Source organism: Odontesthes bonariensis, chromosome 8, assembly GCF_027942865.1.
Source record: "Odontesthes bonariensis isolate fOdoBon6 chromosome 8, fOdoBon6.hap1, whole genome shotgun sequence".
Classification (NCBI taxonomy): Eukaryota; Metazoa; Chordata; class Actinopteri; order Atheriniformes; family Atherinopsidae; genus Odontesthes; species Odontesthes bonariensis.
The window spans coordinates 7,297,007-7,312,936 of NC_134513.1; the positions used below are offsets into that span (position 1 = coordinate 7,297,007).

Here is a 15,930-nt window from a genome sequence, read left to right on the forward strand (position 1 = left end):
GCATCTTAAAATTGTACTTGTGTTTCTTTCCACCACACAGTGCTGTTTATTGAGTTACAGTAAATGTCACTCAAGGCACACACATAGTAGGAAAATTACCTATAAAAGCAGGTGTAATGGCCAGTCACTTGCTGCAGTTAAACCGTGTTTCTGGTTGCAATATAAGCCGATAAATATAGTGATTGGGTAGAGGAGTGATGCCCATTTGCGACATCCTCATTTCATATTCTCGCCAGTTGGGCCTGCCTGAGTTTTTGAGGTGTAATATACGCCTGCCAAATCAGCAGTAGCCCCATTACTCATCCCCCTCTGTGCTGTCTCCTGGCTTGTGCTCCAGCGCTAATGCAGATTACAGGGATATATGAGGGCTATTTTGTTCGCTGCAGGGTGGAAACGATCACAGGCAACCCCATCCCTCTCTGATGCACGACTCTACATCTGTTCCCCCCGCGAAAGCCTATCTGGATATCCATCAGAGCCAAGCCCTTATCAGATCTGAGGCTGCTACATTTATTGCACATCAATTATAGATGCTGTGTGTAAAGAATTGGGTCACTCTATGAACACTTGCTTTCAATCCTTAGAGACATTGTTTAGTTAAGTGATTAGTGGCTTAACTTTAGACATGGTGCAGTTTCTAAGTGTTAAATGGTCCATTTATGATGCATGATTATACATCCATAAGGGACTCCGGTGAAGGGAAAACATGTTTAACTAAAACTGACTTTGCTGTAATGATAATGTGGCTCAAACTTCTTTTTGCGCAAAGACAAAAAAGTAATAAATAGAAGAAATTAATCACAAATATCCAAATTTTTCTGTGACCTTTTTAGCATCCTAAGTGGCTTTTCTTAGTGGGATTTGTGCTGATAGAAATACACACAGGTGTGAAGTGCATGCGTCATAATCAATAAACCCATTTTCCCCTCCTCCTGCTCTAAGACAATCTGAGGTGATAAATGGGCCAAGCTGCACTTTTTGTAAAATCACTCGCAATTCAAATTCATTTCCAACTTGCTCCCTGACAGAGAACACAGACATATTATTCAAATTTCTATCTATTCTGTGAGGAGGACACATCCAAAATCTACACGTTTAATCTCTATGCAAGTCTCTCCTCATCTGTTGGGTAAATAGACCATTCATCATATTATTTTGGCTTTTACAGCTTGACTGTTTGAGTGATCTGTCTCTCAACAGCCCCTCTCGCTGGCAGCCCAATCAATCATTTTTCAATGAAGATGTCACAGCTCATTGTGTGGAGTATTATCCTAAACAATTCCCAGGGTCTTTTTCAAGATGAATTAAGAGCAAAACTTCCTCTTCTCTTTTTGTGCATAACGATGGTAAGTCTGTCAAACTGTAAAATATTCTCAACAGTGAAAAATATGGAGAATTTTACTGTCAACAATGAGGGAGAAGCAAGTGCTGCACTGTTTGAATGTCCTCACTATTAACTTTTCATTAGGAACAATAAGCTGCGCAAGTCATCAACAAGTAGTTACTGCTTGACATAATTGGTTTGTTGTTAATGTCTGTTTTGAAGCCGTAAGTGTCAGTGTGCTGGTAAAATCACAGTGTGAGCTCTTTAAGACCTCCCACTTTCTCTGGGAGAAGCACTTTTTAAAAGGCCGGCAGCTTTTTAAGACTGGAACATTTCTTCCAGGGTGTGCATTGTTATTAAAGCTACTTATAATGATCCTTAATTCAATAATGAAGCCGTAAGATTGTCTCATTAAATAACCAGCTGCAGTTCAGTAATGAAGATTTCTCTCTTCAAGTTAAATCTTTGCGTGAGCACATCTTACATCTCCTCTTCTCCTCTCTCTATTTTTTTCTTTTTTCTCCTTACAGGAGCTGAAGCGGACCTGCGACACCCGGAGCTGCGACAGTGACGTTCCTCAGACACAAGTGTTTCACCAAACACAGATAACTGATACAAGGAAACAACACACTAGCTTGGGCCCTCATTTATCATACTTTCCTCTATCTATTAGGCCAACGAATACCTTTTTTCACCACTATCATCTGTGATAAAACTGCAATTAGTTCATATCTTAAGGAGAATACACTCCTAATCATATGCGGGTCAGATTAATAAAAAAATGAACCATCTTGATACCACTTTAGAATAAGGGGTGTAACATTTTTGATTAGTCGCCACAGAAAAAAAAAGAGAAACAAATCAAGTAAATGCTTAGTGTTTAATTAAAAATAATTAATCAAGGAACAATTGAGAAATCAATCAGGAAAGACTTGATAATTGATTCATTCTAAATAAGTTCTTTAGAGTAGAAATCTGATGCTTACAATAGATCATCATGAATTAGTAGGGCACAGAATGAATGTTTAGCTACACATTAATTCATGAATATCTATCAATTGATTATACTGATGGCTTTCTTCTTGGCTAATTCTCGCCTATTACCTACTTTGCATTTGGTCAGGAGAAATTGATTTACTAATAGTTAACAAGGAATTATTTCCTCATTCAATCTTCTTTTGCACCCAAGTCGCAACATAGAAACTTTGTGTCCATTGCTGTAAGGTGTTACCGAAATATCATTGGTAAAGTTACTTAAAGTAACTTAAAGTACGGGTATTACAGTTATGCAACAAGTAGGATTTTAGTGTCTTTGTTGATTGAGGTTAAGAGAAATGTAACTAATTTTCATAAGTTTGGGTTTTTCAATATATTTTATACACATTTATTTATTACTGAAAGACAACCAATTGAAAAAGAAAGTATATGCAATGGAAGAATTATCTGCAAGCATCTTAAAGATACAGACATTGTCTCACGCTCAAATACGTCCCTGTGACGTTTTTCTTCATGCAGGAAAAAAACGTTTGTAAAAACTTAATAGTTATGAGAGCAACTGCAACTGCGTTCACACTGTAAAATAAAGACCCGAGCCAACTGTTTTTGTCTAAGCTCAACCAGAAAGTGGCAAAAGTGTTTTTTAGTGAACTGTTGTTGCTTTATTAACTGAACACACCTCCGTGTGAGGATTTTGTTGCTTCTTCAAGAAAACACTTGAGGATAAAGTGTGCTCTGATGTGGAAATGCTCATAAGAGTCTTATTAGACCCCTGCCACATGGCGGGATATTACTTTACAAGATGCCGTTGGGAGGCACATATAAGGGCATGAAAAAACACTATATGAACTTATCAGTTTTAGCATTTGTTTGAAAGTCTATCAGACTCGTCTTAGAGTTCTAGAAAAAACCCTTGATGACACAAACATTTTACCACCAACTTGAACAGCATCATTCCTGCGACTAAATTAAGTCTAATCACATGCATCATGGCCTTTATTACCAACTGCTGCCTTTGTTGTTTCCATGGAAAGCCCCCCCTCTTTCTGCAGTCTGATTAATTAGATTAAAAGTGTTATTTCATTGCCAATGCTTCATCTCATGAGGTCGTTCATCGGTGTGTCAGCCCTCCTGCACACCCGCCCACCTCCCTCCCCCCACCTCAGTGCACCTACATTGTATTATTAAACTTGAATGAGATCATTAGCATACAAAGCAGGAAACCTACTGCGGTGGAGTCATACATATTTATCTGGACGTGCCTGACTTGTGCATGCACACACTTGTACTGTAACCCCATTGGCATGCAAGCGTGACTGGCTTTCTAGTACAGGAGGGCTGTGAACACAGACTATGGAGTGGATGTTAATACGAGCATGTCTGGCTTTAAGATGTAGATATTTATCTGTGAACCATCTGAAGAAACACTAGCTTTCATTTAAATGACACATTAAAACACGAGCGGGCGCTTTTAGAAAATATGTGTATCTGGAAACAGAGCAGATGGAGTTTGGTTAGATTCATCGGAGCAGGTTGCTTCCAGCATATCAAATATAGCTTTCACACAGAGGACTTTTCAGAATCTCGTAATGCCTGCAGTACAAATTCATCTGCTGCATAGAAACATACATCATCAAACACAGAGATCAAAAAAAAAAAGACAGATTGTGGCCTTCTGAACTTGTGGATTGCTTTGAATGACTCCTTTTTTTTTTACTTTTCTTTCCTTATATCCTTCCTCCTAAAAATCAACTTTTTCCTTCATCGTACTTTCTGCTTCCTGGGGATCATGTTCTACTCAACTTTTCCTTCCAGCTGAGAGAACTACCCCCCTCCCTTTATGCCTACATGAAGTCCTCCATTAGTACTACTCTTTTATCCTTCCCACTTTCTCCTTCCTCCTGTGAGATTGCTGTTGTGTCTTATGGCTTTTTATTCCTACGTGATGATAGATGGGTTCATGTAGGAGTAGAAGCCACTAAACACGCAGTGAGAGCTCGACACGCTGGCCAACACATGCAGAGAGCTTCCTGTGGATATGACAGCTGCCATGTTCACATCAATGTCCTGCCAAATATTCAGAATATACACACAAAATAGATATAGTACATGGTGATCACGGAAGAGAGGGGTTATTTTATAGACCAGAATACACAATGAAAAATGTAAAGTCATGCAATTAATTTGGTAGTATTCCTGACTAAAGAACTGGATTCAATACAGTAGGGCAGAATCCACATTAAGATTGGGCTGACAAATCAATCTCACCAAACCTTCAGATGTGAACAGACCTACTTTTCCCACCTGCATGCTGGCTGTATGTGTCCTGAATTTCAAACTCATTCCTTCATTCCTCTACCCTTGGGTCACTGTACAAAACTGGAGCTGGAAAGTTCTCAAAATAGAGATAGAGAGGAAACAGGATATCACTATAAAAGATGAAACAACTTGCACAGGTAGGTCATCAGCGTTTGATAATGTACTAAATCTGCTCTCTGTTTCCATCAACATAAGTCTACGCAGGATCTTGTTACAGTCTGCTGTACAACACTTGTATTTATCAATGTAAAAGTAAACATGTTATTCCCTTTTTTTCACAAGTTCACACAGTTCATTGAGGTCTTAATGAAATATCTGTGGCATGCTTTACATCTTCATTCACATCAGCCTGTTTTAGGGCATGGAGTGACCCACTTGACTCTCTCCACTCTCCACTTATGCAAGGCCTAACTCTTTTGAGTAGCACTCAATAACCTTCAAAGAACGTTATTAGCGTATGACAGAGCACACAGTATACAGCCACCAATCTCTGTAAAAATACTTGACTGTCAATTTTATTCTGACTTACGTTTCCCTGGTCTGCAGTTGAGTTGCACAAAACTGGTTCTGATATCTCAGTTTAGTGGCCCTGATTATTAAACCACCTAATATAACGACCTTCTAGGTAGTTGATAGACCACCCAGAAATCGCGTCATTATTCCTCTGTTACATATAGGTTCAATGAACTTTGGGTTTAACTGTTGGCCAAATCCCCTGTAGGCTATGGTGATCGGTGAGTTCTTAAAAGGTAATGTTAAGAACTGTTGCTCATTTGGACAATGTTTTACTAATGTAACACGTTTTGTATTGACAGGTGCTAATGTAGCGCTGCTTTCATTGACAAATAGACTAATTAGGAAAAACTTTTATGTGGAAAAAAAGAAATTTAACACCAAAAAAAGTTGGATTTCCTAGTTAGGAGATGTTTAACTCACTAACTGCTGATAAGAATTTGCTGGTAACAGCAAAGCAAAAATTAAGAGAATTCTAGCTTCACATTTCCAAGGGACACTGAATGCAGCGTCATTTAAAGTTTAAGTTGGGTGGAGATAAAGATATAAATGGGTAAGATAATTCTTCTGGAGTGCTTATTGAGCTGGGAGTATGACTAGAAAACCACTCCAAATCTCCAAAGTAACAGGGTTGTGTTCTTGAGCAAATATATATATCAGAAATCTTTATCAATACCCTGAGTGACCACAGGAAAACAAATCCATGATCTGAAGATGAATTCATGCTCTCCGTGTCCATGTGTTAACATGTGGATGTGTGGGACCATGAGATATATACATTTTGTTACCTGCCAAGACCTGGAGGGATGATGCTGACATCCACATCAAGCTAACAATGGCAGCTTGTACGGTCTGTACTTGGAATACATATATTTTAGTTCCTGAATTTGCTACATTACTGAATTGTGAGTATTGCCATTACTTCACTGTGTTAGTTAAATCATGCAGATGATAAAGACAAAGTTGCAGGTGGCTTCATGTATATAATGGGTTCTATATAGCTGACCACCACATATCCCAAAATTGCAGTTTGACTATAGAATAGTAGTACTTGTCAAGTACTTGAAGCGTCTTATTTCTGTGGATCAATTTCAGTCATCTCAACCCGTCTGAACTGTAATTTGTCAAATTTACTTAATCTTGTAGCTACTTTTCCTGCAGAGAAAAGCTACATTTTACAGTCAAACCCAGCCAAACATGCTTCTTTCAATGACTGTAAGTGAAACACAGAGTCTTTAGAGATGTAAAGGTGGGACACGCCTGAGAATGAATGCAGAGAAAAAGCAGCAAAACAAATCAGAGAGTTAGATAAATATATACTTCTTGGGTTGTTTCACTGTGGTTAGATGTCAAGAGCTCAAGTAAATATCCACCCCTAAGCACAACCATGTAGGAAAGTTCCTCATCACTAATTTCTGTGGCTGAAGCAAATTTTGTGCTTTTCTCCTTAGCTTCACTGCCTCTGTATGCAGCCCTGACCTGCTCCTTAGACATAACTGCTGCAGCAAAAAGAGATTTTTTTTCAGCATCAACAAACTAATTTGAATTGTTAGTGTTGTTTCAGAACAAAATGGAAGCCAGAGGGTACCATTTTGGTTCTTTGAAAAAATCCCTGGCTCTAAAAACATGATATTTTAGGATGAAACGTGACTGAACTCTGGTTCAGTCATCACACTCTGATGTGGAAACCTTGATTTGGGCAATAGTTTTAGTTTGCCCAAACAAAATAAAAGATAACCAAAGTATTGGAAGATTTAAAGTTTGTCTAACCAACTATTTAAAATAAAAATCAGGGGATTATCAAACTAATAAAAGCCTGGTTCTTGATTTAATCTGAAGGAGATCCAGAAGACCATATCAAGTTCACAGTAATTTACTGAGTAGTTAAAACTCAAAAGTTACCTTGCTTTTATAGGAAAAAGGTCATGGGCTTTCCCATGTCAGCAGGATTCTTAGTCTGAGAACCCAAAATAACCCCAAAAAACACTAACCTACCTTACCATCAGAATCTTTTAAGTGTTCATTCTGTATTTACATAGAAATGCACATTTTGATCAGTTATTACTGTAATGTTAGCCAACAGCTTTAAATTGTCAAGCCTGGAAACTCTACTGAGTGCAAAACCATCTCATTTTACTCCTAAATTGTGTCCACACTTTGGCCAGCTAATAATGGTATTTATATGAGCAGTAACTTTCTGCCGGAGTTGAACTGAGTGTCAACTAATTAAGCAAGAAATTCAAATTATGCTGCTGGTGGGTCCATTTGGGTGCTGTGGGGTTTGAGTTTAAATGTCAACTCTCTGTTTGTATTTGCTGTGAAATAAGCTGCTGGCCCTCTCATTTGAGCAGAATCTGAATAAAGCTTAAACAGGCTCAAATCAAAAACTGAATTATTAATCAATAGATATTACAAGACTCTGACATGTGTTTGCAATTGAGGGACATTGCTTCTGCTATGATAAGAGGGGGATCATGAATCAAGATGAAACAGAAACAGATAAGGTGTGTGTAGATTTTAATGATCTTATATTCAGTGGGAGGGTTGGGAAGTTTCTTTAGGTTGCAATTAACGTGCAGCTTGCAGTTTAATTTATGTTTCAGGTTCCCACTCCTACACAAGCTTTTTTTCCCCTTTTCTATGGAGTCATGGGAGGGGGGGGGGTCTGACAGAATAGTTGAACAAGTGAGACACATTAAAGGAGGCTGAGGCAGGATTTGATTTTATACCAGTGGGGGTCCATGGGAATCCAAAGAGGGGAATCAACCCGCGATAGCATCTATGGGAAAGAGCTTGCATTATTCAAAACATCACAGGCATTTGATGGGGAAGTTGTGTTTGAATAGATTGCTCACGTCCTCTATCTTGCTCAAGGCTGTGCTGCTTGGTTATGATCCGACTGTGCTGTAAACCTCACATTTTCGAAAATGTCAAAATGATGAGTGAAATAAGACAGCACAGCCTCATTTTCGTTTTGACAACAGTGCATTTTTTTCAAATTATGGCTTTCGTGACTCGCCAAGTTATGATCAAACTATACAAGGTCACAAAGTCCAGGTAAAAACATGAAAATCATCAACATTGGCGAAATAGGATTTTCCTCTGACAGCTGGAATATTGTAGTGTGTTTGTATACAGTTGGTTTAATGTATGAGTGTTGTTCTACTTTATCTACACCCCCCTCAGGCTACACTTTGATTTTCCCCTAATAAATAATGCTCTTTTGTCTTCTGTGCTTCATTTGTTCCCAGTTGTAATCTCACTGCTGCTCAATAAATTATTAATCACGCTAGTTCCACCTGCTGCATATTTCTTGTTTCATTTGTCTATCAAACAATTTTATCTTTTGTTTCAAAATGGCACACATGCACACCTGAAATCTACACACAAAACACATCAGACTGAACGGGTCTTTTCTTACAACACGAGCAGTTTAACTCAGATCTCACTGGATAAAAAAAAGGCAAGGCAAAGTTGTCACCAGAGACGGAGTATGTGAACACCATGGAAACAGCAAAGATAGAATAAAGCAGTAAAGACCAAAAATGTTAATAATAATAGCACATTTAGCTGTATGTATGCTTTAGTCAGTGGTTTGTGAGTAGGCAAACAGACACGAGATGCTCAAACGCCTAAAAAACCCAATAAGAGCTATTTAATCTGCCTTTTTCAAAAAGTTTTTTACTGTATGTCAAACTTGCAATAAAAAATAACATAATTACAGATAAAGATGTCTTGCTTGCTTCACCATGTTACCCCAAAGACTTGAATCACAGGCAAACTGAAAGATTGTTGAGGTTTAACTCTAATGCAGAGGATGACTTGCAGAGCCACTGTGAGATTCTTTCACTTTATTTTCTCAGTGATTTGGGGCAGCGAAGCTCGCCTACACACGTAAGCTGCCTGTTGTCTTGGGGAATCGCGTCAGCCATCTTTTTCTGATGAAATCAGAGGAAATTCACAAGCTGCCTGAGGCAGACCACACACCCTTTCTTTCTTTCGGTTTTTTTTAAAAAGCCTTCTCTATTCACCAACTGTCAATGATAGGCCTCCCCTTTGAGCACTGGCACCACTCTTCATTCCAATTAGTGAAAGCTCCCCTTGTTTGTCGATGTGCGGGCGGTAATTAGATAATCCCTGAAATCTGGGAGAGTGCACAAAAGGGAATCTGCAATTAAAACACAAAGTCTGTCAAATATTGACACAGATGAGTCCTGCAGAGTACAGATATGGAACATGAGCCAACATTGTTGAGCAGCTTTTTAGAATTGCGTAAATTTATGCACAAGGATAAAATATGACATTGCTGTCTTAAAGTTTAGCCTCAGGAGTAAAATGAGTGAAAAATCTAAATCTTCCTAATTTTAAGATGTGCCTTGGAGTTTACAACGAGTGCGGCTATAAGGCCGTACTACAGTCTGCTAAATATTCAATATTTTTATCATTATACACACACAATCTACAGACAGTCCCTCTGCCACACACTCAAAAAAGTCATTTAACAATGCACATAAACCAAAACCACTAAAACAAATACTATATTATTTCTTTATTGGCTTGTAGTTGGTGGGAGAAGCAGGGCTGATAGACCAAAATGTACAAGTGAGAGTTGCCTGGAATATCCAGAGGACATTAATGCTAGTGACTGAGGTAAAACTGATTCTAATTGTTCAAAATTACCAGCTATAATATGAGTGCCATCTCACTGTTTCGTCATGTGTCTGCTGGATATCTCACACAGTTCCTCAGGCATATCTTTTAAACTTGCATCTGAAGAAATGATAAACAGCGGCAACAAACATGCCAGTGAATTCTTTGCAAAGAACACATTCGACATCCCAAAATAAAAATACAATGCTAACAAGAAACAATATACAGAAGACACTAAGTGTATCAAAGTTGGGAATTTCATTAGCTTTTTATCAAAAGTGTGGGAGAAATTTAATGTTGAATTGACCAGTGATCAACATTACAATTCATCCTGAGGAGAGCAATCATATCTGCCCCAGGTTTTCAATCTGTCTGATGCACCAAATGATTTCTTCCATAGTACGGTCAGAGAAGTTGTTGTTGTAAACATAATGAAAGGACCAGAAACTTTCCAAAACTACTTGGCAGGCAATTGGCTGTACCATCTGCCTATTACCATTCTCAGAGGCAAGAGAGTGGGAAACAACTCACCGATCACCATTAACATGGTACTGTGCAGTGCCTTGTTGTTTTCCGCCTGCAAGGGGGGAAACAGGCTTCAAAGTTACAGTGAGAAGAAACCAGAGCTAACTTATGATCAGAGCTGCTGAACTGAAAAACTGAGCCTTCGTGGAGACATGAGTAAGATGTCAGACACCAACAACAGGACTGGCTTATCTGTGGGATGTGTAGAAAGCATTTTTTCATTTTGCTAACTGTTAAGAATTGTCGGATTAGATAATAGTCATGATAGCATAATATGCAAGTATTTTTCCTCAGGGGATTCAGTTGGTACCTTTGGAAGATGGGCCAGTGAGATAAAAGAAAGCACCCTTAATTGCATTGTGTAGCACTTGTTCTCCTCTCCAGTGGGCGGGTACATTCGAGTCTGACACACTTCAATCTGTCTCTCTATCACAGCAAAACTTTAGCAGGTACATCAAATTCTTTCTAAAGCCTTCAAGTTTCCCATCTAGGAAAGCCTTCAGTGTGGATCTGCTCTTCTTTTGATGAAGAGAATCTTGAAGGCTCGTGTTTGTCATTTTACAATATTCTAGCTGTTTTGCAAGGCAACAATATTACAGCAATTTATCTAATTCTCTTGGAGCTATTTCCACTCACATCTCCAAAGTCAGCCTCATGTTGACACTGCAGGAAAAGGCTGGAGATGCATTATCTTGGTACCATGAAAATGAGTCGATCAGCCACAATATTATGACCACTGTCAGGTAAAGTGAGTAACATTGCTCATCTTGTTACTACGCAATGTTCTGCTGGGGAAAACTTACTTCCTAGTATACACATAGCTGGCACTTTGCCACCTACCTGGTGGTGTTGCCTCCCGTTATGACAACCAAACTCTCCTACAGTAGCAGCAGAAAGCGCTGGGCCCCACAAAAACAGCTTAAAAAACACAATAACGTACAGCCCTCCAAACTCAACAGATGCTAATTTGATAGAATCTGTGGGAAGCAAGCCCACTTCATCCCTCAACTCACAGGGTCCAAAGGAACTATTGCTATCATCCTGGTACCAGACACTCCATGACACCCTCAGAAGTTCCTCTTTGTCCAAATCCTGACTGGTCACAGCTCTTTTGGTGGCATGAGAAGGTATTCTCGCAGGTGGCTATAATGATATGGATAATCAGTGTATGTCCTAAGTCCAGCTAGTCAGATAAATTCTTTAGTAACTGGAAATATCTGTGTTAAGAAATGAAGAAGATAAATGGGATCAACTTACCAGTGAATAGCATGATCATGTTAAGAGCTGCAAAGGTAGAAGTAGTTGCAAACCTTGTTTTGCAGCCTCTAAATATTAGAAATATGTCAGTTGCCACAGGTGCACACGATGCTTTGGAAACATTGTTCTCACATTTTGACCTGTGGACATCTCATTGTGATAGCAGCGTGCTCACTTCCAGTTAGTTCCAGTTTTTCTTTTAACATCTTAATGAAACCCATCACATTGAGACAGCTCCTGTTAGGGGTCCACTTAATGAGAGTGTAGCATCAGCATGCTGCCTGCAATTACAGTGTTTAGGACTCTTTAATAGTATGTTAATGACTTGGCTGTATTACCTCTCAGCTGCCCAAACAACATCAAATACCATGCGGATGATTAATCCTGCATCCACGAAAAACATCCAATTAGAAGCAAAATGTTTGAATCAACACTTTAGAACAAAATGCACATGAGAAGATATTCTGTAATCAATTTACCTGATTTACCTGATTATTTACCTGATTATCTATTATATCTTAGATATTAGGACTGTGTTATAATTCAGTATAACTTCAAAACAGTTTGTTACCCTACTCAAGGGTAAAATTCTGCAACACACAGCTGTTCAGTCAGTGTGATGCCGGTCAAAAATGTAACCTGTCAGTTACATGAGGCTCTTTCTAACCAGCAAGCCACCCTGCCTACTCATTGCAGCTGCTGTATTTGAATCCAACATCTAATGCAACTACCACAAATTATGTCTTTTCTGTAGCTGCTTTTGTGGACACAGCCACGAGAAAGATCTCAACATAATAAGCTACAGTCAAACAAAGATGGAGCGCAGAGGAGAGGTTAAATGAAAGTTTCGTTAAAGCAACAACATCCTCGTAGTACTCTAAATCAATTTTCTAAATATACTTTCATAACCAACACAGCTTTCAGTCCTAACCATTACTGGTGTGTCATTCACAATCTGTGATACATTTCCAACAACTCCCAACACAACGTCGCTCTTGTCAGCACATGATTGCTGCTGATATAGATCACAGGGTGATGGTTATTTTTAATGTGCAACATCTGAAATCCAATTCTGGGGGGGGGAATTAATTTTAAAGACAAAGTACCATCAAGTCTGTAGAGAAGGGTAGACACAATTTACAAAAACACACACAGCACACACGCACAAGCTGTGTATGAGGAGAAACAACAGACAGGAGGTACATTTTTCTTGCACCGTACTTAATCAGAGTTCTGAGTTGCTGACACTTGGGTATAGTTCTTGGGTAGTTTCTATGCCAGCAGAGGATGAAGTTAATTAAAAAAACTAAATGAAGTGCCTCCACTGCAGCTCCACTGCTCTTTGGTATGAAGTTTCTCAAACTTCACTGGAGGACGACAAAATGAATCTTCTAAAATAATTTCCCAACTCTGTGGCTTGGATGGAGGTGATGGAGAACGCTGTTGGTCCAAAATGTCTCAAACTTTGAGGTTACAAATTGGTGGTTACAGGAGCCATGTGTCATACTGGTCCACACGGGACATTATAGTGCCTGTTGATGAGTTTGTCTGCCCAACTTTCTTACCCCTCCCTCTTTTTGCTTCCTGTCTCTTCACAGTTTCAGTGTGCAGGCTCGTGCCAATTTACCCTGATTGGCTTGTCAGCTTGAGGGAACCAATCAGGACTCAAGATGGCTCTATATAACCTGCTCACCTGTAGGGCTCAGGGCCTTAACTGGCCAGCTGTAACGATGAGGAGTGGGTTTTTTTTTTTTGTCTTTAGCCCTTTTTACACCTGTCAGAAAACAAGCGTTTGCGTCTGTCTTTTGAGTGCAATGGAAAAGTGTAAACCATATCCAGTCCTGCGTCAAATGACTGCGGCAGTCCTGTGTATTCATCGACTCTCGCTAATTTTAAACGTACTAGGTTGCCATGAGTGTGCAGAGCTAGCTTTTTCTTTACAGAAACACATTTAACAACAAAAATGTCTCAGAAGAAAGCCCTGAAACTGGCATCTCATGGACAGAGGTGACATTGACTGACAGCTCACTCTCAGTCCTGCTGTGCGAGCAGATTTTCGCAGTCCAGTCAAAAATAATAAGCCACTTAAATTATCTCAGAAAGTTTGTATTATCAGAAATTGTGATCCAACGTAGCCTAAAGGATATAGTCCAATTCCATCCCTTCATGTTGTTGTAGCTTGCAAGCTTGTCCCATGGGAGATTGTTACTGGACATAACTCCAGTTCTAAGTATGCTGTAGCACTGTTTAAACACAGAAACAGTGTGATGGTCTGACTGTTTGTTTCCTGCTGCAACCCGTAAAAATCCTTCAACCAATAGTTGTGTTAAAAGCCATCTCTTCACCTACAGTAGACAGAAATTTCCCAACCCCATTTTAAAGCACACCTTTCTGAATTATACAATATTTCCAAATTCAGACAAAATGCTTTCTGAGCCTCCAAAGATTCCAAGGTCCTGGGAAAAGTTCCTGATGTGGTCATTTGGCTTTATTAAAGGAGGTGAATACTTTGGAAAAATATTTGCATCGTATCTTCATCTAAATCCATTTATAAAGATCTGTTTTCATTATGACCTTAGTTTTAAAAGAGGCACATCAAACCTACTTTAATTTGATGTTGTGAAACAATAAAAGTCAAACCTTTTCCCAGTTTTCATTCAAATACAGATATGTTATAGCTCCTGCACAATACTTTTAGACCCATTTCTCCCAACATAAGTTTTCTGTATATTGGTTGGCTTAGCTTTTCTATATTAAACTGTAAACACTGTGTATTTCAATAAGCGTCATATCAATGCGCGCTGTGCAGCTCCTCCAGGTCCATTCAGTGGCTTTTCTGCAGCTTTATATATATTAGATTATCATCATAAGCCAAAAAATGCTCAGTTGCGGAACAGTGTTAATGTTTTAAGAAAATGTTCAAATAAAAATATCCAATACGTGCACATAAATGAGGAAAACCTTTTATTTGTTTATCAATTGTGTGCAATGTGTATGATATATAACAGCAACATCTTTTATGCATGAATTGCAAATATAATGGTGTTTCTTAGTGTTGGAAATTAGTGATAATCACAGCAGCTATTTGAATGCAGTCATGTGTGTGACTGTTATATTACACTGTGTATGACCACTAATACTTGTAGAAGCATTAATAATCATCATTTTGTCCACCATGAATGCCTTTCTGAGTGTCAGGCAAGTTTGTGTTTTAAGCTTTATTCCCGTCTGTCTCTTGTCAGCCCTCATCAGCAGGAGAGGAGAAAGGTGGGGGGGGCTCATCCAAGGCAAAGAGGGGAGCCAAAAGAAAGCAGAATCCTTATCAAAGGCCTGGGTGCTGAACCTCAGTTAAAAATAGAAACTGAGGGAGATTGGCATCGATTTCTGCAGGCGTTGACTGCCCGATTGACAGCAGCACCGCAACATCAGGCTGTTGAGCCATCGAGGGAATCCGCCAGACTGCCTATGATGAGATGAGATGGGAAGATAACTTCTGACAAGACCTCCACCCACCACCCATCTCTAATCACCATCTCCACACACACAAACATGCACACATGGAGAGAAAAAGTAATTACACACACACTCACACACACAAGGATATATACGCATTTGCTAACCCGTGAGCAAGTAATGGGACTTTGGCTGGCTGAGCATCCACCTGTCAGGTGTCTCCTGCCAAGTCAAAGCTCACGTGCTCACGCACATACAAAATACCTCTGGAAGTCCCTCCACAACCGCCAGCCACCGTCCTTGAGGGTTATCTCACTAAATTATCTTGCACCAGTAAATACTGCCTAATATCCATGAGGCATCCCGAGTGGGGATGTCAGTGACCTTTGTTTTACTGCTGTAACTGAACCACACAAAGTGATTATTGTCATTACACTGTCTGGTTTCGTGCACCTAATTGTTATTCATTTCCTTGTGGTATTAACATTAATTCAGTCAAGCAAATGCACTCAGCAACCTTTTAGCAGTAGTAGAGAGATGATGAAAATCTTCTTCCAGACGTTATCTTCAAAGGACTAGTTTGTCATTTTAGGATTTCACCCTCATGATTGTTCATCGTGTAGCTGGAGCCAGCAGCCATTTAGCTTAGAGAACACAGACACAGATATATGTTACATCTAATTTCCAGACAAAAACCTTATGAAAAACATTAAGCCATCAGTGTCCTATTTTCATACCATAATTAAAACTATGTTTCCCTACTTATAGTCTGTATAAGCTAAGCTAAGCTAAGTGACCTCAGCCAAAAGCTTTCTACTACTTCCTTCATGTAAATATTTCCCAAAATGACAACCTTTTGCTTCAACATGTAGTCCATGCTTCAACATTCAAAT

The 15,930-nt window shown here is 39.2% G+C and overlaps 1 long non-coding RNA gene across 1 annotated transcript in view; it reads left to right on the forward strand.

The window, feature by feature from the left end:
* Positions 1-3,417, forward strand: part of LOC142385763 (uncharacterized) — a 46,549-nt gene extending 43,132 nt beyond the window's left edge. Inside the window, exon 3 of the long non-coding RNA XR_012770226.1 lies at positions 1,855-3,417. This is a non-coding gene — a long non-coding RNA (uncharacterized LOC142385763). The remainder of the gene's footprint in view (positions 1-1,854) is intronic.
* The last annotated feature ends 12,513 nt before the right edge of the window (positions 3,418-15,930 follow it).